Here is a 24489-nt window from a genome sequence, read left to right on the forward strand (position 1 = left end):
ATACCTACAGCAAGTATCTCGGTCTAAGAGACGGAGACGCTCAAATTACAACCCGGAGATGGTCTTTAGGGGCGTTTTTTCCCGTAGGGCGCGCTGGGACCCACTAAAGCGGTCTGCGTCACCCAGATCGCACGTTCACGTCGTGTGATTAAGTCTATTGCATCTTTTCTATCCGCGGATTGGACTGAAAGAGTCGGTAATAGGACGGCAGGGAATCGGAAAAATAAGAAGTACGAGTAAGAAAAAAAGAAATTAATGAAAAAGGGGTGCAACACGAGGACTTCCCAGGGGGTCACCCATTCTAGTACTGCTCTCGCCCAAGCACGCTTAACTTCGGAGTTCTGATGGGATGCGGTGCATTAGTGCTGTTATGATCGAACCCAACAGTGAATGAATTTTAATTGTTTTGTCTCTCGAATTGCGGATCGGAGGAACAGGAGCTGCAGTTTCAAACGGACATAACTTTCGATCGGCTAAGAGTTACGGGAGCTTCAGCCTGTTCACACGAAGCTCCTCGCGATACCTACACCAAGTATCTCGGTCTAAGAGACGGAGATGCTCAAATTACAACCCGAAGATGGTCTTTCGGGGCGTTTTTCCCGTAGGGCGCGCTGGGACCCACTGAGCGTCCTGCGTCACCCAGATCGCACGTTCATGTCGTGTGATTAAGTCTATTGCATCTTTTCTATCCGCGGATTGGACTGAAAAAGTCGGAAATAGGACGGCGAGGAATCGGAAAAACAAGAAGTACGAGTAAGAAAAAAAAAATTAATGAAAAAGGGGTGCAACACGAGGACTTACCAGGGGGTCACCCATCCTAGTACTGCTCTCGCCCAAGCACGCTTAACTTCGGAGTTCTGATGGGATCCAGTGCATTAGTACTGGTAAGATCGCACCCAACAATGAATGAATTCTTTATTTTTTTGTCTCTCAAATTGCGGATCGGAGGAACAGGAGCTGCATTTTCAAACGGACATAACTTTCGATCTGCTGAGAGTTACGGGAGCTTCATCCTGCTCACGCGAAGCTCTTCTCGATACCTACAGCGCGTATCTCGGTCTAAGAGACGGAGAAGTTCAAATTCAAACCCGAAGATGGTTTTTGCGTGCATTTTTCTCATAGGACGTGCTGAGACCCACCGAAGTGGCCCGCGTCACCCAGATCGCATGTTCACGTCGTGTGATTCAGTCTATTGCATCTTTTCTATCCGTGGATTAGACTGAAAGAGTCGGAAATAGGACGGAGAGGAATCGGAAGAACAAGATGTACGAGTAAGAAAAAAAGAAACTAATTAAAAAAGGGGTGCAACACGAGGACTTCCCAGGGGGTCACCCATCCTAGTACTGCTCTTGCCCAAGCATGCATAACTTCGGAGTTCTGATAGGATCCGGTGCATTAGTGCTAGTATGATCGCACCCAATAGTGAATGAATTCTTTATTTTTTTGTCTCTCGAGTTGCGGATCAAAGGAACAGGAGCTGCAGTTTCAAACGGACATAACTTTCGATCGTCTGAGAGTTACTGGAGCTTCAGCCTGCTCACGCGAAGCTTCACTCGATACCTATAGTGCATATCTAGGTTAAAAAGACGGAGACGCTCAAATTCCAAAATGGAGATGGTCTTTCGGGGCATTTTTCCCGTATGTCGCACTGGGACCCACCGAAGCGACCCGCGTCACCCAGATCGCACTATCACATCGTATGATTCAGTCTATTGCATCTTTTCTATCCGCGGATTGGACTGAAAGAGTCGGAAATAGGACCGAGAGGAATCGGAAAGAATTAGAAGTACGAGTAAGGAAAAAAAAAATTAATGAAAAAAGGGTGCAACACGTGGATTTCCCAGGGGGTCACCCATCCTTGTACTGCTCTCGCCCAAGCACGCTTAACTTCGGAGTTCTGATGGGATCCGGTGCATTAGTGCTGGTATGATCGCACCCAATAGTGAATGAATTTTTATTGTTTTGTCTCTCGAATTGCGGATCGGAGGAACAGGAGCTGCAGTTTCAAATGGACATAACTTTCGATCGGCTAAGAGTTATGGGAGCTTCAGCCTGTTCACACGAAGCTCCTCTCGATACCTACAGAAAGTATCTTGGTCTAAGCGACGGAGACGCTCAAATTACAACCCGGATATGGTCTTTCGGGGAGTTTTTCCCGTAGGGCATGCTGGGACCCACTGTAGCGGCCTGCGTCACCCAGATCGCACGTTCACGTCGTGTGATTAAGTCTATTGCATCTTTTCTATCCGCGGATTGAACTGAAAGAGTCGGTAATAGAATGGCGAGGAATCGGAAAAACAAGAAGTACGAGTAAGAAAAAAAGAAATTAATGAAAAAGAGTGCAACACAAGGACTTCCCAGGGGGTCACCTATCCTAGTACTGCTCTCGCCCAAGCACGCTTAACTTCAGAGTTCTGATGGGATCCGGTGCATTAGTGCTGGTATGATCGCACCAAACAGTGAATGAATTCTTTATTTTTTTGTCTCTCGAATTGCGGATCGGAGGATCCGGAGCTGCAGTTTCAAATGGACATAACTTTCGATCGGCTAAGAGTTACGGGAGCTTCAGCCTATTCACATGAAGCTCCTCTTTATACCTACAGCAAGAATCTCGGTCTAAGAGACGGAGACGCTCAAATTACAACCCGGAGATGGTCTTTTGGGGCATTTTTCCCGTAGGGCGTGCTGGAACCCACTGAAGCGGCCTGCGTAACCCAGATCGCACGTTCACGTTGTGTGATTAAGTCTATTGCATCTTTTCTATCCGCGGATTGGAATGAAAGAATCGGTAATAGGACGGCGGGGAATCTGAAATATAAGAAGTACGAGTAAGAAAAAAAGAAATTAATGAAAAAGGGGTGCAACACGAGGACTTCCCAGGGGGTCACCCATCCTAGTACTGCTCTCGCCCAAGTACGCTTAACTTCGAAGTTCTGATGGGATGCGGTGCATTAGTGCTGTTATGATCGCACCCAACAGTGAATGAATTTTTATTGTTTTGTCTCTCGAATTGCGGATCGGAGGAACAAGAGCTGCAGTTTCAAACGGACATAACTTTCGATCGGCTAAGAGGTACGGGAGCTTCAGCCTATTCACACGAAGCTCCTCTCGATACCTACACCATGTATCTCGGTCTAAGAGACGGAGACGCTCAAATTACAACCCGGAGATGGTTTTTCGCGGCGTTTTTCTCATAGGGCGCGCTGGGACCCACTGAAGCATCCTGCGTCACCCAGATCGCACGTTCACGTCGTGTGATTAAGTCTATTGCATCCTTTCTATCCGCGGATTGGACTGAAAAAGTCGGAAATAGGACGGCGAGGAATCGGAAAAACAAGAAGTACGAGTAAGAAAAAAAGAAATTAATGAAAAAGGGGTGCAACACGAGGACTTCCCAGGGGGTCACCCATCCTAGTACTGCTCTCGCCCAAGCACGCTTAACTTCAGAGTTCTGATGGGATCCGGTGCATTAGTGCTGGTATGATCGCACCCAACAGTGAATGAATTCTTTATTTTTTTTTCTCTCGAATTGCTGATCGGAGGAATAGGAGCTGCAGTTTCTAACGGACATAACTTTCGATCGGCTAAAAGTTACGGGAGCTTCAGCCTGTTCACACGAAGCTCCTCTTGATACCTACAGCAAGTATCTAGGTCTAAGAAACGGAGACGCTCAAATTACAACCTGGAGATGGTCTTTCGGGGCGTTTTTCCCGTAGGGCGTGCTGGGACCCACTGAAGCGACCTGCGTCACCCAGATCGCACGTTCACGTCGTGTGATTAAATCTATTGCATCTTTTCTATCCGTGGATTAGACTGAAAGAGTCGGAAATAGGACGGAGAGGAATCGGAAGAACAAGATGTACGAGTAAGAAAAAAAGAAACTAATTAAAAAAGGGGTGCAACACGAGGACTTCCCAGGGGGTCACCCATCCTAGTACTGCTCTCGCCCAAGCCCGCTTAACTTCGGAGTTCTGATGGGATTCGGTGAATTAGTACTGGTATGATCGCACCCAACAGTGAATGTATTCTTTATTTTTTTGTCTCTCGAATTGTGGATCGGAGGCACAGGAGCTGCAGTTTCAAACGGACATAACTTTCGATCTGCTGAGAGTTACGGGAGCTTCAGCCTGCTCACGCGAAGCTCTTCTCGATACCTACAGCGCGTATCTCGGTCTAAGAGACGAAGAAGCTCAAATTCAAACCCGAAGATGGTCTTTGGGGGCATTTTTCTCGTTGGACGTGCTGGGACCCACCGAAGTGGCCCGCGTCACCCAGATCGCACGTTCACGTCGTGTGATTCAGTCTATTGCATCTTTTCTATCCATGGATTGGACTGAAAGAGTCGGAAATAGGACGGAAAGGAATCGGAAGAACAAGATGTACGAGTAAGAAAAAAAGAAACTAATTAAAAAAGGGGTGCAACACGAGGACTTCCCAGGGGGTCACCCATCCTAGTACTGCTCTTGCCCAAGCACGTATAACTTCGGAGTTCTGATGGGATCCGGTGCATTAGTGCTGGTATGATCGCACCCAATAGTGAATGAATTCTTTATTTTTTTGTCTCTCGAATTGCGGATCGGAGGAACAGGAGCTGCAGTTTAAAACGGACATAACTTTCGATCGGCTGAGAGTTACTGGAGCTTCAGCCTGCTCACGCGAAGCTCCACTCGATACCTATAGTGCGTATCTAGGTTAAAGAGACGGAGACGCTCAAATTCCAAAATGGAGATGGTATTTCGGGGCATTTTTCCCGTATGTCGCGCTGGGACACACCGAAGTGGCACGCGTCACCCAGATCGCACGTTCAGATCGTATGATTCAGTCTATTGCATCTTTTCTATCCGTGGATTGGACTGAAAGAGTCGGAAATAGGACGGAGAGGAATCGGAAGAATTAGAAGTACGAGTAAGAAAAAAAGAAATTAATGAAAAAGGGGTGCAACACGAGGACTTCCCAGGGGGTCACCCATCCCAGTACTGCTCTCGCCCAAGCACTCTTAACTTCGGAGTTTTGACGGGATTCGGTGCATTAGTGCTGGTATGATCGCACCCAATAGTGAATGAATTTTTATTGTTTTGTCTCTCGAATTGCGGATCGGAGGAACAGGAGCTGCAGTTTCAAACGGACATAACTTTCGATCGGCTAAGAGTTACGGGAGCTTCAGCCTGTTTACACGAAGCTCCTCTCGATATCTACAGCAAGTATCTCGGTCTAAGAGACGGAGACGCTCAAATTACAACTCAAAGATGGTCTTTCGGGGCATTTTTCCCGTAGGACGCGCTGGGACCCACTGAAGCATCCTGCGTCACCCAGATCGCACGTTCACGTCGTGTGATTAAGTCTATTGCATCTTTTATATCCGCGGATTGGACTGAAAGAGTCGGAAATAGGACGGCGAGGAATCGAAAAAACAAGAGGTATGAGTAAGAAAAAAAGAAATTAATGAAAAAGGGTGCAACACGAGGACTTCCCAGGGGGTCACCCATCCTAGTACTGCTCTCGCTCAAGCACGCTTAGCTTCGAAGTTCTGATGGGATCCGGTGCATTAGTGCTGGTATGATCGCACCCAATAGTGAATGAATTTTTATTGTTTTGTCTCTCGAATTGCGGATCGGAGGAACAGGAGTTGCAGTTTCAAACGGACATAACTTTCGATCGGCTAAGAGTTGCGGGAGCTTCAGCCTGTTCACACGAAGCTCCTCTCGATACCTACAGCAAGTATCTCGGTCTAAGAGACGGAGACGCTCAAATTACAACCCGGATATGGTCTTTCGGGGCGTTTTTCCCATAGGGCGTGCTGGGACCCACTGGCGGCCTGCGTCACCCAGATCGCACGTTCACGTCGTGAGATTTAGTCTATTGCATCTTTTCTATCCGCGGATTGGACTGAAAGAGTCGGTAATAGGATGGCGAGAAATCGGAAAATCAAGAAGTACGAGTAAGAAAAAATGAAATTAATGAAAAAGGGGTGCAACACAAGGACTTTCCAGGGGGTCACCGATCCTAGTACTGCTCTCGCCCAAGCACGCTTAACTTCGGAGTTCTGATGGGATCCGGTGCATTAGTGCTGGTATGATCACACCCAACAGTGAATGAATTCTTTATTTTTTTGTCTCTCGAATTGCGGATCGGAGGATCCGGAGCTGCAGTTTCAAATGGACATAACTTTCGATCGGCTAAGAGTTACGGGAGCTTCAGCCTGTTCACACGAAGCTCCTCTTTATACCTACAGCAAGTATCTCGGTCTAAGAGACGGAGACGCTCAAATTACAACCCGGAGATGGTCTTTAGGGGCGTTTTTTCCCGTAGGGCGCGCTGGGACCCACTAAAGCGGTCTGCGTCACCCAGATCGCACGTTCACGTCGTGTGATTAAGTCTATTGCATCTTTTCTATCCGCGAATTGGACTGAAAGAGTCGGTAATAGGACGGCGGGGAATCGGAAAAATAAGAAGTACGAGTAAGAAAAAAAGAAATTAATGAAAAAGGGGTGCAACACGAGGACTTCCCAGGGGGTCACCCATTCTAGTACTGCTCTCGCCCAAGCACGCTTAACTTCGGAGTTCTGATGGGATGCGGTGCATTAGTGCTGTTATGATCGAACCCAACAGTGAATGAATTTTAATTGTTTTGTCTCTCGAATTGCGGATCGGAGGAACAGGAGCTGCAGTTTCAAACGGACATAACTTTCGATCGGCTAAGAGTTACGGGAGCTTCAGCCTGTTCACACGAAGCTCCTCGCGATACCTACACCAAGTATCTCGGTCTAAGAGACGGAGATGCTCAAATTACAACCCGAAGATGGTCTTTCGGGGCGTTTTTCCCGTAGGGCGCGCTGGGACCCACTGAAGCATCCTGCGTCACCCAGATCGCACGTTCATGTCGTGTGATTAAGTCTATTGCATCTTTTCTATCCGCGGATTGGACTGAAAAAGTCGGAAATAGGACGGCGAGGAATCGGAAAAACAAGAAGTACGAGTAAGAAAAAAAAAATTAATGAAAAAGGGGTGCAACACGAGGACTTACCAGGGGGTCACCCATCCTAGTACTGCTCTCGCCCAAGCACGCTTAACTTCGGAGTTCTGATGGGATCCAGTGCATTAGTACTGGTAAGATCGCACCCAACAATGAATGAATTCTTTATTTTTTTGTCTCTCGAATTGCGGATCGGAGGAACAGGAGCTGCAGTTTCAAACGGACATAACTTTCGATCTGCTGAGAGTTACGGGAGCTTCATCCTGCTCACGCGAAGCTCTTCTCGATACCTACAGCGCGTATCTCGGTCTAAGAGACGGAGAAGTTCAAATTCAAACCCGAAGATGGTTTTTGGGTGCATTTTTCTCGTAGGACGTGCTGAGACCCACCGAAGTGGCCCGCGTCACCCAGATCGCATGTTCACGTCGTGTGATTCAGTCTATTGCATCTTTTCTATCCGTGGATTAGACTGAAAGAGTCGGAAATAGGACGGAGAGGAATCGGAAGAACAAGATGTACGAGTAAGAAAAAAAGAAACTAATTAAAAAAGGGGTGCAACACGAGGACTTCCCAGGGGGTCACCCATCCTAGTACTGCTCTTGCCCAAGCATGCATAACTTCGGAGTTCTGATAGGATCCGGTGCATTAGTGCTAGTATGATCGCACCCAATAGTGAATGAATTCTTTATTTTTTTGTCTCTCGAGTTGCGGATCAAAGGAACAGGAGCTGCAGTTTCAAACGGACATAACTTTCGATCGTCTGAGAGTTACTGGAGCTTCAGCCTGCTCACGCGAAGCTTCACTCGATACCTATAGTGCATATCTAGGTTAAAGAGACGGAGACGCTCAAATTCCAAAACGGAGATGGTCTTTCGGGGCATTTTTCCCGTATGTCGCACTGGGACCCACCGAAGCGACCCGCGTCACCCAGATCGCACTATCACATCGTATGATTCAGTCTATTGCATCTTTTCTATCCGCGGATTGGACTGAAAGAGTCGGAAATAGGACCGAGAGGAATCGGAAAGAATTAGAAGTACGAGTAAGGAAAAAAAAAATAATGAAAAAAGGGTGCAACACGTGGACTTCCCAGGGGGTCACCCATCCTTGTACTGCTCTCGCCCAAGCACGCTTAACTTCGGAGTTCTGATGGGATCCGGTGCATTAGTGCTGGTATGATCGCACCCAATAGTGAATGAATTTTTATTGTTTTGTCTCTCGAATTGCGGATCGGAGGAACAGGAGCTGCAGTTTCAAATGGACATAACTTTCGATCGGCTAAGAGTTATGGGAGCTTCAGCCTGTTCACACGAAGCTCCTCTCGATACCTACAGAAAGTATCTTGGTCTAAGCGACGGAGACGCTCAAATTACAACCCGGATATGGTCTTTCGGGGAGTTTTTCCCGTAGGGCATGCTGGGACCCACTGTAGCGGCCTGCGTCACCCAGATCGCACGTTCACGTCGTGTGATTAAGTCTATTGCATCTTTTCTATCCGCGGATTGGACTGAAAGAGTCGGTAATAGAATGGCGAGGAATCGGAAAAACAAGAAGTACGAGTAAGAAAAAAAGAAATTAATGAAAAAGAGTGCAACACAAGGACTTCCCAGGGGGTCACCTATCCTAGTACTGCTCTCGCCCAAGCACGCTTAACTTCAGAGTTCTGATGGGATCCGGTGCATTAGTGCTGGTATGATCGCACCAAACAGTGAATGAATTCTTTATTTTTTTGTCTCTCGAATTGCGGATCGGAGGATCCGGAGCTGCAGTTTCAAATGGACATAACTTTCGATCGGCTAAGAGTTACGGGAGCTTCAGCCTATTCACATGAAGCTCCTCTTTATACCTACAGCAAGAATCTCGGTCTAAGAGACGGAGACGCTCAAATTACAACCCGGAGATGGTCTTTTGGGGCATTTTTCCCGTAGGGCGTGCTGGGACCCACTGAAGCGGCCTGCGTAACCCAGATCGCACGTTCACGTTGTGTGATTAAGTCTATTGCATCTTTTCTATCCGCGGATTGGAATGAAAGAATCGGTAATAGGACGGCGGGGAATCTGAAATATAAGAAGTACGAGTAAGAAAAAAAGAAATTAATGAAAAAGGGGTGCAACACGAGGACTTCCCAGGGGGTCACCCATCCTAGTACTGCTCTCGCCCAAGTACGCTTAACTTCGGAGTTCTGATGGGATGCGGTGCATTAGTGCTGTTATGATCGCACCCAACAGTGAATGAATTTTTATTGTTTTGTCTCTCGAATTGCGGATCGGAGGAACAAGAGCTGCTGTTTCAAACGGACATAACTTTCGATCGGCTAAGAGGTACGGGAGCTTCAGCCTATTCACACGAAGCTCCTCTCGATACCTACACCATGTATCTCGGTCTAAGAGACGGAGACGCTCAAATTACAACCCGGAGATGGTTTTTCGGGGCGTTTTTCTCATAGGGCGCGCTGGGACCCACTGAAGCATCCTGCGTCACCCAGATCGCACGTTCACGTCGTGTGATTAAGTCTATTGCATCCTTTCTATCCGCGGATTGGACTGAAAAAGTCGGAAATAGGACGGCGAGGAATCGGAAAAACAAGAAGTACGAGTAAGAAAAAAAGAAATTAATGAAAAAGGGGTGCAACACGAGGACTTCCCAGGGGGTCACCCATCCTAGTACTGCTCTCGCCCAAGCACGCTTAACTTCAGAGTTCTGATGGGATCCGGTGCATTAGTGCTGGTATGATCGCACCCAACAGTGAATGAATTCTTTATTTTTTTTCTCTCGAATTGCTGATCGGAGGAATAGGAGCTGCAGTTTCTAACGGACATAACTTTCGATCGGCTAAAAGTTACGGGAGCTTCAGCCTGTTCACACGAAGCTCCTCTTGATACCTACAGCAAGTATCTAGGTCTAAGAAACGGAGACGCTCAAATTACAACCTGGAGATGGTCTTTCGGGGCGTTTTTCCCGTAGGGCGTGCTGGGACCCACTGAAGCGACCTGCGTCACCCAGATCGCACGTTCACGTCGTGTGATTAAGTCTATTGCATCTTTTCTATCCGTGGATTAGACTGAAAGAGTCGGAAATAGGACGGAGAGGAATCGGAAGAACAAGATGTACGAGTAAGAAAAAAAGAAACTAATTAAAAAAGGGGTGCAACACGAGGACTTCCCAGGGGGTCACCCATCCTAGTACTGCTCTCGCCCAGGCACGCTTAACTTCGGAGTTCTGATGGGATTCGGTGAATTAGTACTGGTATGATCGCACCCAACAGTGAATGTATTCTTTATTTTTTTGTCTCTCGAATTGTGGATCGGAGGCACAGGAGCTGCAGTTTCAAACGGACATAACTTTCGATCTGCTGAGAGTTACGGGAGCTTCAGCCTGCTCACGCGAAGCTCTTCTCGATACCTACAGCGCGTATCTCGGTCTAAGAGACGAAGAAGCTCAAATTCAAACCCGAAGATGGTCTTTGGGGGCATTTTTCTCGTTGGACGTGCTGGGACCCACCGAAGTGGCCCGCGTCACCCAGATCGCACGTTCACGTCGTGTGATTCAGTCTATTGCATCTTTTCTATCCATGGATTGGACTGAAAGAGTCGGAAATAGGACGGAAAGGAATCGGAAGAACAAGATGTACGAGTAAGAAAAAAAGAAACTAATTAAAAAAGGGGTGCAACACGAGGACTTCCAAGGGTTCACCCATCCTAGTACTGCTCTTGCCCAAGCACGCATAACTTCGGAGTTCTGATGGGATCCGGTGCATTAGTGCTGGTATGATCGCACCCAATAGTGAATGAATTCTTTATTTTTTTGTCTCTCGAATTGCGGATCGGAGGAACAGGAGCTGCAGTTTCAAACGGACATAACTTTCGATCGGCTGAGAGTTACTGGAGCTTCAGCCTGCTCACGCAAAGCTCCACTCGATACCTATAGTGCGTATCAAGGTTAAAGAGATGGAGACGCTCAAATTCCAAAATGGAGATGGTCTTTCGGGGCATTTTTCCCGTATGTCACGCTGGGACCCACCGAAGCGGCCCGCGTCACCCAGATCGCACGTTCACATCGTATGATTCAGTCTATTGCATCTTTTTTGTCCGCGGATTGGACTGAAAGCGTCGGAAATAGGACGGAGAGGAAACGGAAGAATTAGAAGTACGAGTAAGAAAAATAGAAATTAATGAAAAAGGGGTGCAACACGAGGACTTCCTAGGGGGTCACCCATCCTAGTACTGCTCTCGCCCAAGCACGGGGCATTTTTCCTGTAGGGCGTGCTGGGACCCACCGAAGTGGCCCGCGTCACCCAGATCGCACGTTCACGTCCTGTGATTCAGTCTATTGCATCTTTTCTATCCGCGGATTAGACTGAAAGAGTCGGAAATAGGACGGAGAGGAATCGGAAGAACAAGATGTACGAGTAAGAAAAAAAGAAACTAATTAAAAAAGGGGTGCAACAAGAGGAATTCCCTGGGGGTCACCCATCCTTGTACTGCCCTTGCCCAAGCACGCATAACTTCGGAGTTCTGATGGGATCCGGTGCATTAGTGCTGGTATGATCGCACCCAATAGTGAATGAATTCTTTATTTTTTTGTCTCTCGAATTACGGATCGGAGGAACAGGAGCTGCAGTTTCAAACGGACATAACTTTCGATCAGCTGAGAGTTACTGGAGCTTCAGCCTGCTCACGCGAAGCTCCACTCGATACCTATAGTGCGTATCTAGGTTAAAGAGACGGAGACGCTCAAATTCCAAAATGGAGATGGTCTTTTGGGGCATTTTTCTCGTATGTCACGCTGGGACCCACCGAAGCGGCCCACGTCACCCAGATCGCACGTTCACATCGTATGATTCAGTCTATTGCATCTTTTCTATCCGCGGATTGGACTGAAAGTGTCGGAAATAGGACGGAGAGGAATCGGAAGAATTAGAAGTACGAGTAAGAAAAAAGAAATTAATGAAAAAGGGGTGCAACACGAGGACTTCCCAGGGGGTCACCCATCCTAGTACTGCTCTCGCCCAAGCACGCTTAACTTCGGTGTTCTGATGGGATCCGGTGCATTAGTACTGGTATGATCGCACCCAACAGTGAATGAATTCTTTATTTTTTTGTCTCTCGAATTGCGGATCGGAGGAACAGGAGCTGTAGTTTCAAACGGACATAACTTTCGATCTGCTGAGAGTTACGGGAGCTTCAACCTGCTCACGCGAAGCTCTTCTCGATACCTACAGCGCGTATCTCGGTCTAAGAGACGGAGAAGCTCAAATTCAAACCCGAAGATGGTCTTTGGGGGTATTTTTCCCATAGGACGCGCTGGGACCCACCGAAGTGGCCCGCGTCACCCAGATCGCACGTTCACGTCGTGTGATTCAATCTATTGCATCTTTTCTATCCGTAGATTGGACTGAAAGAGTCGGAAATAGGACGGAGAGGAATCGGAAGAACAAGATGTACGAGTAAGAAAAAAAAGAAACTAATTAAAAAAGGGGTGCAACACGAGGACTTCTCAAGGGGTCACCCATCCTAGTACTGCTGTTGCCCAAGCACGCATAACTTCGGAGTTCTGATGGGATCCGGTGCATTAGTGCTGGTATGATCGCACCCAATAGTGAATGAATTCTTTATTTTTTTGTCTCTCGAATTGCGGATCGGAGGAACAGGAGCTGCAGTTTCAAATGGACATAACTTTCGATCGGCTGAGAGTTACTGGAGCTTCAGCCTGCTCAAGCGAAGCACCACTCGATACCTATAGTGCGTATCTAGGTTAAAGAGACGGAGACGCTCAAATTCCAAAACGGAGAAGGTCTTTTGGGGCATTTTTCCCGTATGTCACGCTGGGACCCACCGAAGCGGCCCACGTCACCCAGATCGCACGTTCACATCGTATGATTCAGTCTATTGCATCTTTTCTATCCGCGGATTGGACTTAAAGAGTCGGAAATAGGACGGAGAGGAATCGGAAGAATTAGAAGTACGAGTAAAAAAAAAGAAATTAATGAAAAAGGGGTGCAACACGAGGAGTTCCCAGGGGGTCACCCATCCTAGTACTGCTCTCGCCCAAGCACGCTTAACTTTGGTGTTCTGACGGGATCCGGTGCATTAGTACTGGTATGATAGCACCCAACAGTGAATGAATTCTTTATTTTTTTGTCTCTCGAATTGCGGATCGGAGGAACAGGAGCTGCAGTTTCAAACGGACATAACTTTCGATCTGCTGAGAGTTACGGGAGCTTCAGCCTGCTCACGCGAAGCTCTTCTTGATACCTACAGCGCGTATCTCGGTCTAAGAGACGGAGAAGCTCAAATTCAAACCCGAAGATGGTCTTTGGGGGTATTTTTCCCATAGGACGCGCTGGGACCCACCGAAGTGGCCCGCGTCACCCAGATCGCACGTTCACGTCGTGGGATTCAGTCTATTGCATCTTTTCTATCCGTGGATTGGACTGAAAGAGTCGGAAATAGGACGGAGAGGAATCGGAAGAACAATATGTACGAGTAAGAAAAAAAGAAACTAATTAAAAAAGGTGTGCAACACGAGGACTTCCCAGGGGGTCACCCATCCTAGTACTGCTCTTGCCCAAGCACGCATAACTTCGGAGTTCTGATGGGATCCGGTGCATTAGTGCTGGTATGATCGCACCCAATAGTGAATGAATTCTTTATTTTTTTGTCTCTCGAATTGCGGATTAGAGGAACAGGAGCTGCAGTTTCAAACGGACATAACTTTCGATCGGCTGAGAGTTACTGGAGCTTCAGCCTGCTCACGCGAAGCTCCACTCGATACCTATAGTGCGTATCTAGGTTAAAGAGACGGAGACGCTCAAATTCCAAAACGGAGATGGTCTTTCGGGGCATTTTTCCCGTATGTCGCGCTGGGACCCACCAAAGCGGCCCGCGTCACCCAGATCGCACGTTCACATCGTATGATTCAGTCTATTGCATCTTTTCTATCCGCGTATTGGACTGAAAGAGTCGGAAATAGGACAGAGAGGAATCGGAAGAATAAGAAGTACGAGTAAGAAAAAAAGAAATTAATGAAAAAAGGGTGCAACACGAGGAGTTCCCAGGGGGTCACTCATCCTAGTACTGCTCTCGCCCAAGCACGCTTGACTTCGGAGTTCTGATGGGATCCGGTGCATTAGTGCTGGTATGATCGCACCCAATAGTGAATGAATTTTTATTGTTTTGTCTCTCGAATTGCGGATCGGAGGAACAGGAGCTGCAGTTTCAAACGGACATAACTTTCGATCGGCTAAGAGTTACGGGAGCTTCAGCGTGTTCACACGAAGCTCCTCTAGATACCTACAGCAAGTATCTCGGTCTAAGAGACGGATGTTGGAGAACGCGGTGATCAGATCAATTAGGATTGATACCCGGTGCAGCGGAAGTTTAAAAATTTTGTATGGAACGATTCCATAATAGGTATCAACCTTACGATTAAATTGTGTGTGTGTAAAAATTAAATAACGATTATAAAATTTTTACCTCCAATCTCGAAGCGAGATTTTGGACACCAACAGATTGCTCTGCTCTTGTTGTATATCCCTGGAATTGATGGACGAACTGTTCTTCAATCAGGTCCACGAACGGATATTTAATCCCTCTGATAGATTGCACTAGAAAATCTATCAGAAGTTTCTACGAAGAAATTAACGAATTTGATCCGTTAAACCAGACTGCAAATTCAAAATTCACAGGCTGGGTTTTTCGAGCAGAGAGGGGAGAGGGGGGCGGCGGCCACTAGGTCTCAAAACCCTAGTTAATTTCGAAAATTATGCCTGTTGTGTTTAATTTTTGTACTGCAATAACTTATTTATAATGTAGGCCACTAACAGCTTAGGGCCCATTAGTCATAAGTTCAAGCCCGACAAGCAAAGCCCGCATGTTCAGAAATTAGTATAAAATTCATCGTGACTCCGATTGATAAACCGATTTCACCAATGTGCACAGAAACCATTTCTGCACCTTTTAAAGTCAAGATAAATTTTTCTGAATCCGAATTCAGTGGTTTCCAAAAATGTCCATCCCTATGTCATTTTAGGAAATCTTACTCCTCTACTCATAATTAAGAAGTCCAACTTCTTTGTTCATTAAATTTAACTCTTTAAATTTAACTATCTCAACGGGGATTAAAAATCCATTACTCTGTGTGACCCTCAATGGTTCAGGGATACAGCTAGTCGTGGGCTCACAACTCCTTGTGACTCGGAACAACAATTTCCGACTTGCCCATCGAATCATGGTAAGAGCGCCTAGCAACATCGCCCCATGATTCCCTAGGTATCACTGATAGTGCCTACAAGAACCAATAGATTTTGGTTAGCGTACAGTACGGTCCCTTCATCCATATATCCCGATCGAATCAACAACCATTGGTATATCGAGAGTCGTTCGAGATTCGATAACTATGCAATACATCTTGAAGATCAAATAGTGACATTGCATGTGTTACTAAGAAACCATTTCTTAAAACACATCATGTACTCTGGCCAGAGATTCGTCACACTAATATCTCCTCAGATCGCATAGGATATCCACACTCGCAAGTATGTGGTGAATCCTTGACAACAAAGCATCGACTCCTATATGTGTCGTAACTGTACCCAATTCCGACACCTGATGACCCCAATAGAGTCGGTAAACGAGTCAAAGCACAGTACTAGCATATAGAGTCTCAATGATGTTTCAAGTAGTAAGGACTAATGGTGTACAACCAAAACCGCGGACTATATCCACTCGATAAGTGATAACCACTTGGAAAGTCCGGATAGGGTAGTTCGATCATTCATCATATGAATATCCATTTGCATGCTTCGAACATCTCTATGTTCCTTACCAATGAAACATGGTACTCTGCATCGCAAATGCTAGTCTCAAACTCGAGCGATCCTTATCCTTATTATCGGACGGCTCAATCGACTAGGAACAGTTTAGAATATATAGTGACTATAAGATGTGTTTCATGATAGACATCCCCATGTTCTACCACATCTTACATACACTATAGTATATTCAAGGTCTTTATCAAAACAACAATAGTATATCACAATATAACAATATGAAGAAAGATAAAGTCATTGCCTTTAATAAAAGTGTAAATTATATTAAACAAAAGATTGTTTATACAAAGAGTCATCAAAGCCCTTAGCCACAAGTTGGCTCACCGGGCACCCACTCTTTCAATCTCCCACTTGCCCTAAAGCCAACTAGTCATACTACGTAGACCCATTGCTTCGCGATGTTTGTCAAATAATGGTCCTAGCAAGGGCTTAGTAAGTGGATCAGCGATATTGTCTGCAGAGGCCACTCTTTCGACAGTGATGTCTCCTCTTTCCACAATCTCCCGGATGATGTGGTATTTCCTCAGTACGTGTTTGGATCTTTGATGAGACCTTGGTTCCTTTGCCTGAGCAACGGCACCCGTGTTGTCACAGTAAACCGGGACTGGACCAACAACTTCAGGAATGACGCCCAACTCTTGGACGAAATTCCTCATCCAAACGGCCTCTTTAGCAGCAGCTGATGCTGCAATGTATTCTGCTTCAGTGGTGGAATCCGCTGTGGTGTCCTGATTGGAACTCTTCCAAGAGACAGCACCGCCATTGAGCATGAACACAAATCCAGAGGTTGACTTCGAGTCATCCACGTCACTTTGGAAGCTAGAGTCGGTATAGCCTTCCAATTTTAGTTCTCTTCCTCCATATACCATGAACATATTCTTAGTCCTTCGTAAGTACTTAAGAATGTCCTTCACGGCTTTCTAATGCATTTGACCGGGATTAGCTTGATATCTGCTCGTGACACTCAGAGCAAATGCTACATCCGGTGTGGTAGATATCATCCCATACATGATACTACCTATGGCTGACGCATATGGTACATGTGTCATTTTCTCTATCTCTTCATCCGTCTTGGGACACGTAGACTTGGATAGAGAAACTCCATGACACATGGGTAGATGTTCTCTCTTGGACCCATCCATTGAAAACCGTTTCAATATGGTGTCGATGTAGGTTGACTGAGTGAGTCCTATCATTCTCTTAGATCTATCTCTATAGATCTGTATCCCTAGAATATAGGATGCCTCACCCAAATCCTTCATCGAGAATCTACCTGATAACCATATCTTTGTTGACTGCAACATCCCTACGTCATTCCCAATGAGTAGGATGTCATCAACATAAAGTACTAAGAATGTCACAACATCCTTAACTACATTCTTGTACACGCATGGTTCCTCCGAGTTCTTGATGAAACCAAAATCCTTTATTGTTTCATCAAATTTCTGGTTCCAACTTCTTGATGCTTGTTTTAGACCATAAATTGATCTCTGAAGCTTGCATACCTTATGCTCGCTTCCCATGGATGTGTACCCCTCAGGCTGCTTCATATAGATTTCTTCCTTAATGTCTCCATTAAGAAAACAGTTTTCACATCCATTTGCCATATCTCATAGTCATACCATGCAGCTATGGCAATAAGGACTCTTATGGACTTGAACATTGCAACTGGTGAAAAGTTTTCATCATAGTCAACTCCTTGTCTTTGAGTATAACCTTTTGCCACCAATCGCGCCTTGTAGGTCAATACCTTACCATCAGGCCCAAGCTTTCTCTTGTAGATCCATTTACACCCTATTGGAACAATTCCATCGGGAGGATCTACTAAAGACCAAACATGGTTTGTATGCATCGAATCTATTTCCGACTGCATAGCTTCAAGCCATAAATTTGAATCCGCATCAGAAATTGCTTCCTTGAAGTTTCTTGGATCACATCCAACATCGGGTTCATCTTGATCCCCTTCAAGAAGAAGACCATATCGAATAGGAGGTCTAGAAGTCCTCTCGGATCTTTTAGGTACAGGCGTGTCTATCGATGGTTCCTGAGGTGTAGGATCGTTATTTTGTATTTCGGGTTCTTCTCGAATTTCTTCGAGTTCCATCATCTCGCCTTTCTTATCCAATAAGAACTCTTTCTCCAAGAAGGTGGCATTCCTTGAAACAAACACCTTTGTTTCAGCAGGATAATAGAAATAATATCCGATTGAATTCTTCGGATACCCTACAAAATAACATAAGCTGGATCGACTATCCAATTTATCTCCCACTGTCCGCTTCACGTAAGCATGACATCCCCAAATCCTCAAGTACGAATACTTAGGAGCTTTGCCATTCCATAACTCGTATGGTGTTTTGTCCATTGCTTTAGTGTGGACGTTGTTCAACAATAATACCGCCGTTTCAAGCGCATAGCCCCAAAACGAAGGTGGAAGCTCAGTGAAGCTCATCATGGACCGAACCATGTCCAACAAAGTTCGATTACGACGCTCTGATACACCATTAAGCTGTGGTGTCATAGGAGGAGTCCACTGAGAGAGAATCCCATTCTCTTTTAGATAGTCCAAAAACTCGGTACTTAAGTATTCTCCACCTCGATCCGATCGAAGTGCTTTAATACTTTTACCTAGCTTGTTTTCTACTTCAGCCTTGAATTCTTTGAACTTTTCAAACGCTTCAGATTTATATTTCATTAAATATAAATACCCATACCTCAAATAATCATCAGTAAAGGTAATGAAGTAGGTGTGACCATATTGAGTACCAACTCTAAATGGACCACAAACATCTGTATGGATCAAATCCAACAGATTTTGACTACGCTCAGGTTTCCCCTTAAAAGGAGATTTAGTCATTTTTCCTTTTAGGCAGGATTCACAAGTAGGTAGAGAGTTAATATCAGACATATCAAACATGCCCTCTCCCACTAGCTTGTTCATCCTCCTTGAGGAAATATGACCTAGCCTAGCGTGCCAAAGGTTTGCCGGGTTTTGGCTATCGATTTTCCTTTTGTTTGTTGTTGCCGGTTTATCAACATAATTTATTGGAACGTCTTTTAGTTTTAAGTTGTATAGATCGTTTTCAAGTTGTCCATTTCCAATCAAACATTCATTCTTGTAAATATTGCAAATCCCATTCACAAAATTGCAAGAATAACCATCTCTATCAAGCATAGAAACAGAAATAATGTTTTTAATCAAATCCGGAACAAATAAAACATCTCTTAAAATTAACTTAAAACCATTCTGCAAAAATAAATAAACATCTCCCACAGCTTTAGCTTCAACTCTGGAACCATTTCCGAGCCTCAGCTGGGTCTCACCCATTCTAAGTCTGCGACTTCTTGTCATCACCTGCAAATCATTGCAAATGTGAGATCCACATCCGGTATCCAATACCCAAGAAGTAGTATTAAGTGAAACATTTATTTCAATATAGAACATACCCTTCGCAGTTCGCAACTGCTCTAGATATTCCTTGCAGTTACGCTTCCAATGACCGGGCTTCTTGCAGTAATGGCAAACATCCTTGGATTTTTCCATGTTTGAAGCCTTTGTCTTGTACTTCTTCTCGGGTTCGATTTTCTTGGGTGGGGCAGAACGTTTCTTGCCCTTTGTACTTGGCCCCTTCTTAGCAGAAGAAGAGGAGCCCACCAAGAAAGCCGGTTTATCCTTCTTTAATGTGGATTCATATGTCACAAGAATATTGACCATCTCTTCAAGGGAGGCCTCTATCTTGTTCATATTGAAATTCACCACAAATCCGTCAAACGAAGAAGGAAGAGACAGAAGTAGTAAGTCCACGTTGAGTTCATGCTCCAACACCAAATCAAGGGTTACCAACTTCTGTATGAGCCAAATCACTCGTACCCCATGATCACGGACCGAAGTCCCTTCACGCATGCGACACGTCATTAGCTCCTTTACAGTAGCGAACCTTTCAGCCCTCGATTGAGCCCCAAAAAGTTCCTTGAGTTGAACGTGAATGTCAGCAGCATTCACGGTGTCCTCAAATCGCCTCTGGAGTTCATCAGACATCGAGGCTTGCATATAGCATTTGGTCTTGATATCATGGTCCCACCATGTATCAAGTTTGGCTAACTCTTTCGGACTTACGTTAGCTGGTGCTTCCTTCGGAGGAGATTTTTCTAACACGTAGAGCATCTTCTCCGAAGTCAAGACAATCTTCAACTTACGGAACCATTCCGTATAGTTTGCGCCAGTCAACTTATTTTGTTCGAGGATCGAGAAAAGTGGATTACGCGAATTCATCTTATGAAATACTGAAAAGAAACAGACAAATATCAGTGATTGTTTAAGCAATTTACTAAGACATAAAATAGGCAAAATTTATTTTATGAATCTCACTCCCACTATTTTAACGATTTCACTACCCTCTAGTGAAAACGGGAAACTGTTTTCCTTAGTGAGAACATGGAGTCCAATTGACAAACTATGGTCCCGAATAATATCAGCCAACCATAATTTTCAAAAGGTAGAGCCCAATTGCTTCCAAAGCAACCTCCACGTTTTTACCTCATGTCCAATAAGGGCCCAATAATATGACGCCGTTTATTGTGACATGTCAAGATGACCCATCAATATTAAGTTGTGATGGACGGTCGCCATGTGGATCCCCCAATAATATGAGCCAATCCCATGGGAGTTCCACCCAACTTACAACATGTGTCGATCCAATGTACAGCTTTCCGACGAACGGGCCCCCCCAATAATATGAGCCGGACCGTATCCGCGGGTAGCATCTCATACATTGATCGTTGATGGAAGGTAGGAACATTTAAACAAATTTAAATTTCCTTTATTTATCTTGATATCAGTTTTAAATCATATTTAAAATGAGGGATTTTAATTATAAAAATTTGTCTCATCATTTTTAAAATTTTTTATGCTTGCCGGATTCACACAATTATGTCTAAAACATGCATACAACAATAATATCACATATTACATAGGATGATCGATTCCATTTCTAATCGACCCGTGGTTGCCAATCACGAGTCTTAGTCTAATCCTAGGTAATATGCAGTATGCAATGCAATCCTATTACATTTGCTTCCAATTTACATTTCTTCTGTCTTTATTGTCTGCTGGGCCCACCTCCATCTTCAAATCTTGATCTCCCACTAAATCTAATGTATTTACAATAAATAACAATGACAAGTAGGGGATACATTTTTAAGGGGTGGAAACGGGCCATAAACCAAGCCCACTTTTATTACATATGAAAATTCATATTGGGTCATAAACCAGGCCCATTAATAAAACCAACAACAATAAAAACAAATGTAAATTCCTAACATACACCTACAAAATTGGTCATGGCAATCGATCATCCTTATCCAATAACAGTTAATTCAAAATTAATTTATTGGATAACATGCAATGGCAATTTAAATTTAAAAGGATAAAATCATATTTCATATATAAAATCTTATTTTACATACAAAATCATATTTTATCTTTTTATCAAATAAAATCATATTTTATCTATAAAATCCAATTTTATACATAAAATCATATTTTACTCAATATTTCCATAAGATCATATTTTATCATCAATTGTACCAAAAATAATTAATTTCAAAATTCAATTTAACGGATAAAATATTTAAATTTTCCAAAAATTCAAATTTATCCAAAAAACAATTTTAAAATTTTCGGACTCGAACAATTCGATCCGACGCCTCGTGGACCAATCAAAAACAATTTTCGATCGGACCAAAAATAGAATTTTAACATATTAAAATTTAATTTAAAAATTAAAAAATTAATTTTTCCCGCGGGCCGCCCGGGACATTCCCGGGCTGCCCGCGCCCTAATCGGGTCGGGCCGGGCAGCCCGGCTGCCCCTAGGGCAGCGCCGAGCGCTGCCCAGCGCAGCGCCGTGCGCTGCCCGGGGCAGCGACCATCGCTGCCCCCCCGGGCAGCGATCCAATCGCTGCCTGGGTTTTTGCCCTAAAAAATTTTTTTTTTATTTTTAAAATATTTATTTTGTTTCAAAAACCGAGGCTTAAAAAATTTTTGTACAATCGATTAATTTAATCTCTTGATCTGAGCAACCTGTCTCTGATACCACTGTTGGAGAACGCGGCGATCAGATCAATTAGGATTGATACCCGGTGCAGCGGATGTTTAAAAATTTTGTATGGAACGATTCCATAATAGGTATCAACCTTACGATTAAATTGTGTGTGTGTAAAAATTAAATAACGATTATAAAATTTTTACCTCCAATCTCGAAGCGAGATTTTGGACACCAACAGATTGCTCTGCTCTTGTTGTATATCCCTGGAACTGATGGACGAACTGTTCTTCAATCAGGTCCACGAACGGATATTTAATCCCTCTGATAGATTGCACTAGAAAATCTATCAGAAGTTTCTACGAAGAGATTAACGAATTTGATCCGTTAAACCAGACTGCAAATTCAAAATTCACAGACTGGGTTTTTCGAGCAGAGAGGGGAGAGGGGGGCGGCGGCCACTAGGTCTCAAAACCCTAGTTAATTTCGAAAATTATGCCTGTTGTGTTTAATTTTTGTACTGCAATAACTTATTTATAATGTAGGCCACTAACAGCTTAGGGCCCATTAGTCATAAGTTCAAGCCCGACAAGCAAAGCCCGAATGTTCAAAAATTAATATAAAATTCATCGTGACTCCGATTGATAAACCGATTTCACCAATGTGCACAGAAACCATTTCTGCACCTTTTAAAGTCAAGATAAATTTTTTTGAATCCGAATTCAGTGGTTTCCAAAAATGTCCATCCCTATGTCATTTTAGGAAATCTTACTCCTCTACTCATAATTAAGAAGTCCAAATTCTTTGTTCATTAAATTTAACTCTTTAAATTTAACTATCTCAACGGGGATTAAAAATCCATTACTCTGTGTGACCCTCAATGGTTCAGGGATATAGCTAGCCGTGGGCTCACAACTCCTTGTGACTCGGAACAACAATTTCCGACTTGCCCATCGAATCATGGTAAGAGCGCCTAGCAACATCGCCCCATGATTCCCTAGGTATCACTGATAGTGCCTACAAGAACCAATAGATTTTGGTTAGCGTACAGTACGGTCCCTTCATCCATATATCCCGATCGAATCAACAACCATTGGTATATCGAGAGTCGTTCGAGATTCGATAACTATGCAATACATCTTGAAGATCAAATAGTGACATCGCATGTGTTACTAAGAAACTATTTCTTAAAACACATCATGTACTCTGGCCAGAGATTCGTCACACTAATATCTCCTCAAATCGCATAGGATATCCACACTCGCAAGTATGTGGTGAATCCTTGACAACAAAGCATCGACTCCTATATGTGTCGTAACTGTACCCAATCCCGACACCTGATGACCCCAATAGAGTCGGTAAACGAGTCAAAGCACAGTACTAGCATATAGAGTCTCAATGATGTTTCAAGTAGTAAGGACTAATGGTGTACAACCAAAACCGCGGACTATATCCACTCGATAAGTGATAACCACTTGGAAAGTCCGGATAGGGTAGTTCGATCATTCATCATATGAATATCCATTTGCATGCTTCGAACATCTCTATGTTCCTTACCAATGAAACGTGGTACTCTGCATCGCAAATGCTAGTCTCAAACTCGAGCGATCCTTATCCTTATTATCGGACGGCTCAATCGACTAGGAACAGTTTAGAATATACAGTGACTATAAGATGTGTTTCATGATAGACATCCCCATGTTCTACCACATCTTACATACACTATAGTATATTCAAGGTCTTTATCAAAACAACAATAGTATATCACAATATAACAATATGAAGAAAGATAAAGTCATTGCCTTTAATAAAAGTGTAAATTATATTAAACAAAAGATTGTTTATACAAAGAGTCATCAAAGCCCTTAGCCACAAGTTGGCTCACCGGGCACCCACTCTTTCAACGGAGACGCTCAAATTACAACCCGAAGATGTTCTTTCGGGGCGTTTTTCCCGTAGGACGTGCTGGGACCCACTGAAGCATCCTGCGTCACCCAGATCGCACGTTCACATCGTGTGATTAAGTCTATTGCATCTTTTCTATCCGCGGATTGGATTGAAAGAGTCGGAAATAGGACGACGAGGAATCGGAAAAACAAGAGGTACGAGTAAGAAAAAAAGAAATTAATGAAAAAGGGTTGCAACACGAGGACTTTCCAGGGGGTCACCCATCCTAGTACTGCTCTCGCCCAAGCACGCTTAACTTCGAAGATCTGATGGGATCCGGCGCATTAGTACTGGTATGATCGCACCCAATAGTGAATGAATTTTTATTGTTTTGTCTCTCGAATTGCGGATCGGAGGAACAGGAGTTGCAGTTTCAAACGGACATAACTTTCGATCGGCTAAGAGTTACGGGAGCTTCAGCCTGTTCACACGAAGCTCCTCTCGATACCTACAGCAAGTATCTCGGTGTAAGAGACGGAGACGCTCAAATTACAACCCGGATATGGTCTTTCGGGGCGTTTTTCCCGTAGGGCGTGCTGGGACCCACTGAAGCGGCCTGCGTCACCCAGATCGCACGTTCACGTCGTGTGATTAAGTCTATTGCATCTTTTCTATCCGCGGATTGGACTGAAAGAGTCGGTAATAGATGGCGAGGAATCGGAAAAACAAGAAGTACGAGTAAGAAAAAAAGAAATTAAT

The 24489-nt window shown here is 44.4% G+C and overlaps 28 non-coding genes across 28 annotated transcripts; all 28 read right to left on the reverse strand.

Moving 5' to 3' along the window:
• Positions 1 to 263: 263 nt before the first annotated feature.
• On the reverse strand, positions 264 to 382 carry LOC140868863 (5S ribosomal RNA). The gene has a single exon (XR_012146262.1). It is a non-coding gene; the product is annotated as a 5S ribosomal RNA (ribosomal RNA).
• Positions 383 to 779: 397 nt separating this feature from the next.
• Positions 780 to 898, reverse strand: LOC140867909 (5S ribosomal RNA). Its single transcript, XR_012145349.1, has one exon. It is a non-coding gene; the product is annotated as a 5S ribosomal RNA (ribosomal RNA).
• Positions 899 to 1299: 401 nt separating this feature from the next.
• Positions 1300 to 1418, reverse strand: LOC140868663 (5S ribosomal RNA). The gene has a single exon (XR_012146070.1). It is a non-coding gene; the product is annotated as a 5S ribosomal RNA (ribosomal RNA).
• Positions 1419 to 1819: 401 nt separating this feature from the next.
• On the reverse strand, positions 1820 to 1938 carry LOC140868085 (5S ribosomal RNA). Its single transcript, XR_012145519.1, has one exon. It is a non-coding gene; the product is annotated as a 5S ribosomal RNA (ribosomal RNA).
• Positions 1939 to 2336: 398 nt separating this feature from the next.
• Positions 2337 to 2455, reverse strand: LOC140867865 (5S ribosomal RNA). The gene has a single exon (XR_012145305.1). It is a non-coding gene; the product is annotated as a 5S ribosomal RNA (ribosomal RNA).
• Positions 2456 to 2855: 400 nt separating this feature from the next.
• Positions 2856 to 2974, reverse strand: LOC140868394 (5S ribosomal RNA). The gene has a single exon (XR_012145813.1). It is a non-coding gene; the product is annotated as a 5S ribosomal RNA (ribosomal RNA).
• Positions 2975 to 3373: 399 nt separating this feature from the next.
• Positions 3374 to 3492, reverse strand: LOC140869942 (5S ribosomal RNA). The gene has a single exon (XR_012146930.1). It is a non-coding gene; the product is annotated as a 5S ribosomal RNA (ribosomal RNA).
• Positions 3493 to 3893: 401 nt separating this feature from the next.
• LOC140868025 (5S ribosomal RNA) lies at positions 3894 to 4012 on the reverse strand. Its single transcript, XR_012145462.1, has one exon. It is a non-coding gene; the product is annotated as a 5S ribosomal RNA (ribosomal RNA).
• Positions 4013 to 4413: 401 nt separating this feature from the next.
• LOC140870359 (5S ribosomal RNA) lies at positions 4414 to 4532 on the reverse strand. The gene has a single exon (XR_012147323.1). It is a non-coding gene; the product is annotated as a 5S ribosomal RNA (ribosomal RNA).
• A 400-nt stretch (positions 4533 to 4932) lies between these two features.
• Positions 4933 to 5051, reverse strand: LOC140870446 (5S ribosomal RNA). The gene has a single exon (XR_012147407.1). It is a non-coding gene; the product is annotated as a 5S ribosomal RNA (ribosomal RNA).
• A 398-nt stretch (positions 5052 to 5449) lies between these two features.
• LOC140870318 (5S ribosomal RNA) lies at positions 5450 to 5568 on the reverse strand. Its single transcript, XR_012147284.1, has one exon. It is a non-coding gene; the product is annotated as a 5S ribosomal RNA (ribosomal RNA).
• Positions 5569 to 5965: 397 nt separating this feature from the next.
• On the reverse strand, positions 5966 to 6084 carry LOC140868052 (5S ribosomal RNA). The gene has a single exon (XR_012145487.1). It is a non-coding gene; the product is annotated as a 5S ribosomal RNA (ribosomal RNA).
• A 401-nt stretch (positions 6085 to 6485) lies between these two features.
• On the reverse strand, positions 6486 to 6604 carry LOC140868864 (5S ribosomal RNA). The gene has a single exon (XR_012146263.1). It is a non-coding gene; the product is annotated as a 5S ribosomal RNA (ribosomal RNA).
• Positions 6605 to 7002: 398 nt separating this feature from the next.
• On the reverse strand, positions 7003 to 7121 carry LOC140867910 (5S ribosomal RNA). Its single transcript, XR_012145350.1, has one exon. It is a non-coding gene; the product is annotated as a 5S ribosomal RNA (ribosomal RNA).
• Positions 7122 to 7522: 401 nt separating this feature from the next.
• Positions 7523 to 7641, reverse strand: LOC140868664 (5S ribosomal RNA). Its single transcript, XR_012146071.1, has one exon. It is a non-coding gene; the product is annotated as a 5S ribosomal RNA (ribosomal RNA).
• Positions 7642 to 8041: 400 nt separating this feature from the next.
• Positions 8042 to 8160, reverse strand: LOC140867900 (5S ribosomal RNA). Its single transcript, XR_012145340.1, has one exon. It is a non-coding gene; the product is annotated as a 5S ribosomal RNA (ribosomal RNA).
• Positions 8161 to 8558: 398 nt separating this feature from the next.
• LOC140867867 (5S ribosomal RNA) lies at positions 8559 to 8677 on the reverse strand. Its single transcript, XR_012145307.1, has one exon. It is a non-coding gene; the product is annotated as a 5S ribosomal RNA (ribosomal RNA).
• Positions 8678 to 9077: 400 nt separating this feature from the next.
• Positions 9078 to 9196, reverse strand: LOC140868396 (5S ribosomal RNA). Its single transcript, XR_012145815.1, has one exon. It is a non-coding gene; the product is annotated as a 5S ribosomal RNA (ribosomal RNA).
• Positions 9197 to 9595: 399 nt separating this feature from the next.
• Positions 9596 to 9714, reverse strand: LOC140870061 (5S ribosomal RNA). Its single transcript, XR_012147043.1, has one exon. It is a non-coding gene; the product is annotated as a 5S ribosomal RNA (ribosomal RNA).
• Positions 9715 to 10114: 400 nt separating this feature from the next.
• On the reverse strand, positions 10115 to 10233 carry LOC140870379 (5S ribosomal RNA). The gene has a single exon (XR_012147343.1). It is a non-coding gene; the product is annotated as a 5S ribosomal RNA (ribosomal RNA).
• Positions 10234 to 10634: 401 nt separating this feature from the next.
• LOC140868892 (5S ribosomal RNA) lies at positions 10635 to 10752 on the reverse strand. The gene has a single exon (XR_012146291.1). It is a non-coding gene; the product is annotated as a 5S ribosomal RNA (ribosomal RNA).
• A 657-nt stretch (positions 10753 to 11409) lies between these two features.
• LOC140868773 (5S ribosomal RNA) lies at positions 11410 to 11528 on the reverse strand. The gene has a single exon (XR_012146174.1). It is a non-coding gene; the product is annotated as a 5S ribosomal RNA (ribosomal RNA).
• Positions 11529 to 11927: 399 nt separating this feature from the next.
• On the reverse strand, positions 11928 to 12046 carry LOC140869237 (5S ribosomal RNA). Its single transcript, XR_012146621.1, has one exon. It is a non-coding gene; the product is annotated as a 5S ribosomal RNA (ribosomal RNA).
• A 402-nt stretch (positions 12047 to 12448) lies between these two features.
• Positions 12449 to 12567, reverse strand: LOC140868421 (5S ribosomal RNA). Its single transcript, XR_012145840.1, has one exon. It is a non-coding gene; the product is annotated as a 5S ribosomal RNA (ribosomal RNA).
• Positions 12568 to 12966: 399 nt separating this feature from the next.
• Positions 12967 to 13085, reverse strand: LOC140868305 (5S ribosomal RNA). Its single transcript, XR_012145729.1, has one exon. It is a non-coding gene; the product is annotated as a 5S ribosomal RNA (ribosomal RNA).
• A 401-nt stretch (positions 13086 to 13486) lies between these two features.
• Positions 13487 to 13605, reverse strand: LOC140870456 (5S ribosomal RNA). The gene has a single exon (XR_012147416.1). It is a non-coding gene; the product is annotated as a 5S ribosomal RNA (ribosomal RNA).
• A 400-nt stretch (positions 13606 to 14005) lies between these two features.
• On the reverse strand, positions 14006 to 14124 carry LOC140870172 (5S ribosomal RNA). The gene has a single exon (XR_012147146.1). It is a non-coding gene; the product is annotated as a 5S ribosomal RNA (ribosomal RNA).
• Positions 14125 to 23978: 9854 nt separating this feature from the next.
• LOC140868178 (5S ribosomal RNA) lies at positions 23979 to 24097 on the reverse strand. Its single transcript, XR_012145606.1, has one exon. It is a non-coding gene; the product is annotated as a 5S ribosomal RNA (ribosomal RNA).
• Between the last annotated feature and the right edge of the window lie 392 nt (positions 24098 to 24489).

Source organism: Henckelia pumila, chromosome 4 (assembly GCF_033568475.1).
Source record: "Henckelia pumila isolate YLH828 chromosome 4, ASM3356847v2, whole genome shotgun sequence".
Taxonomy (NCBI): Eukaryota; Viridiplantae; Streptophyta; class Magnoliopsida; order Lamiales; family Gesneriaceae; genus Henckelia; species Henckelia pumila.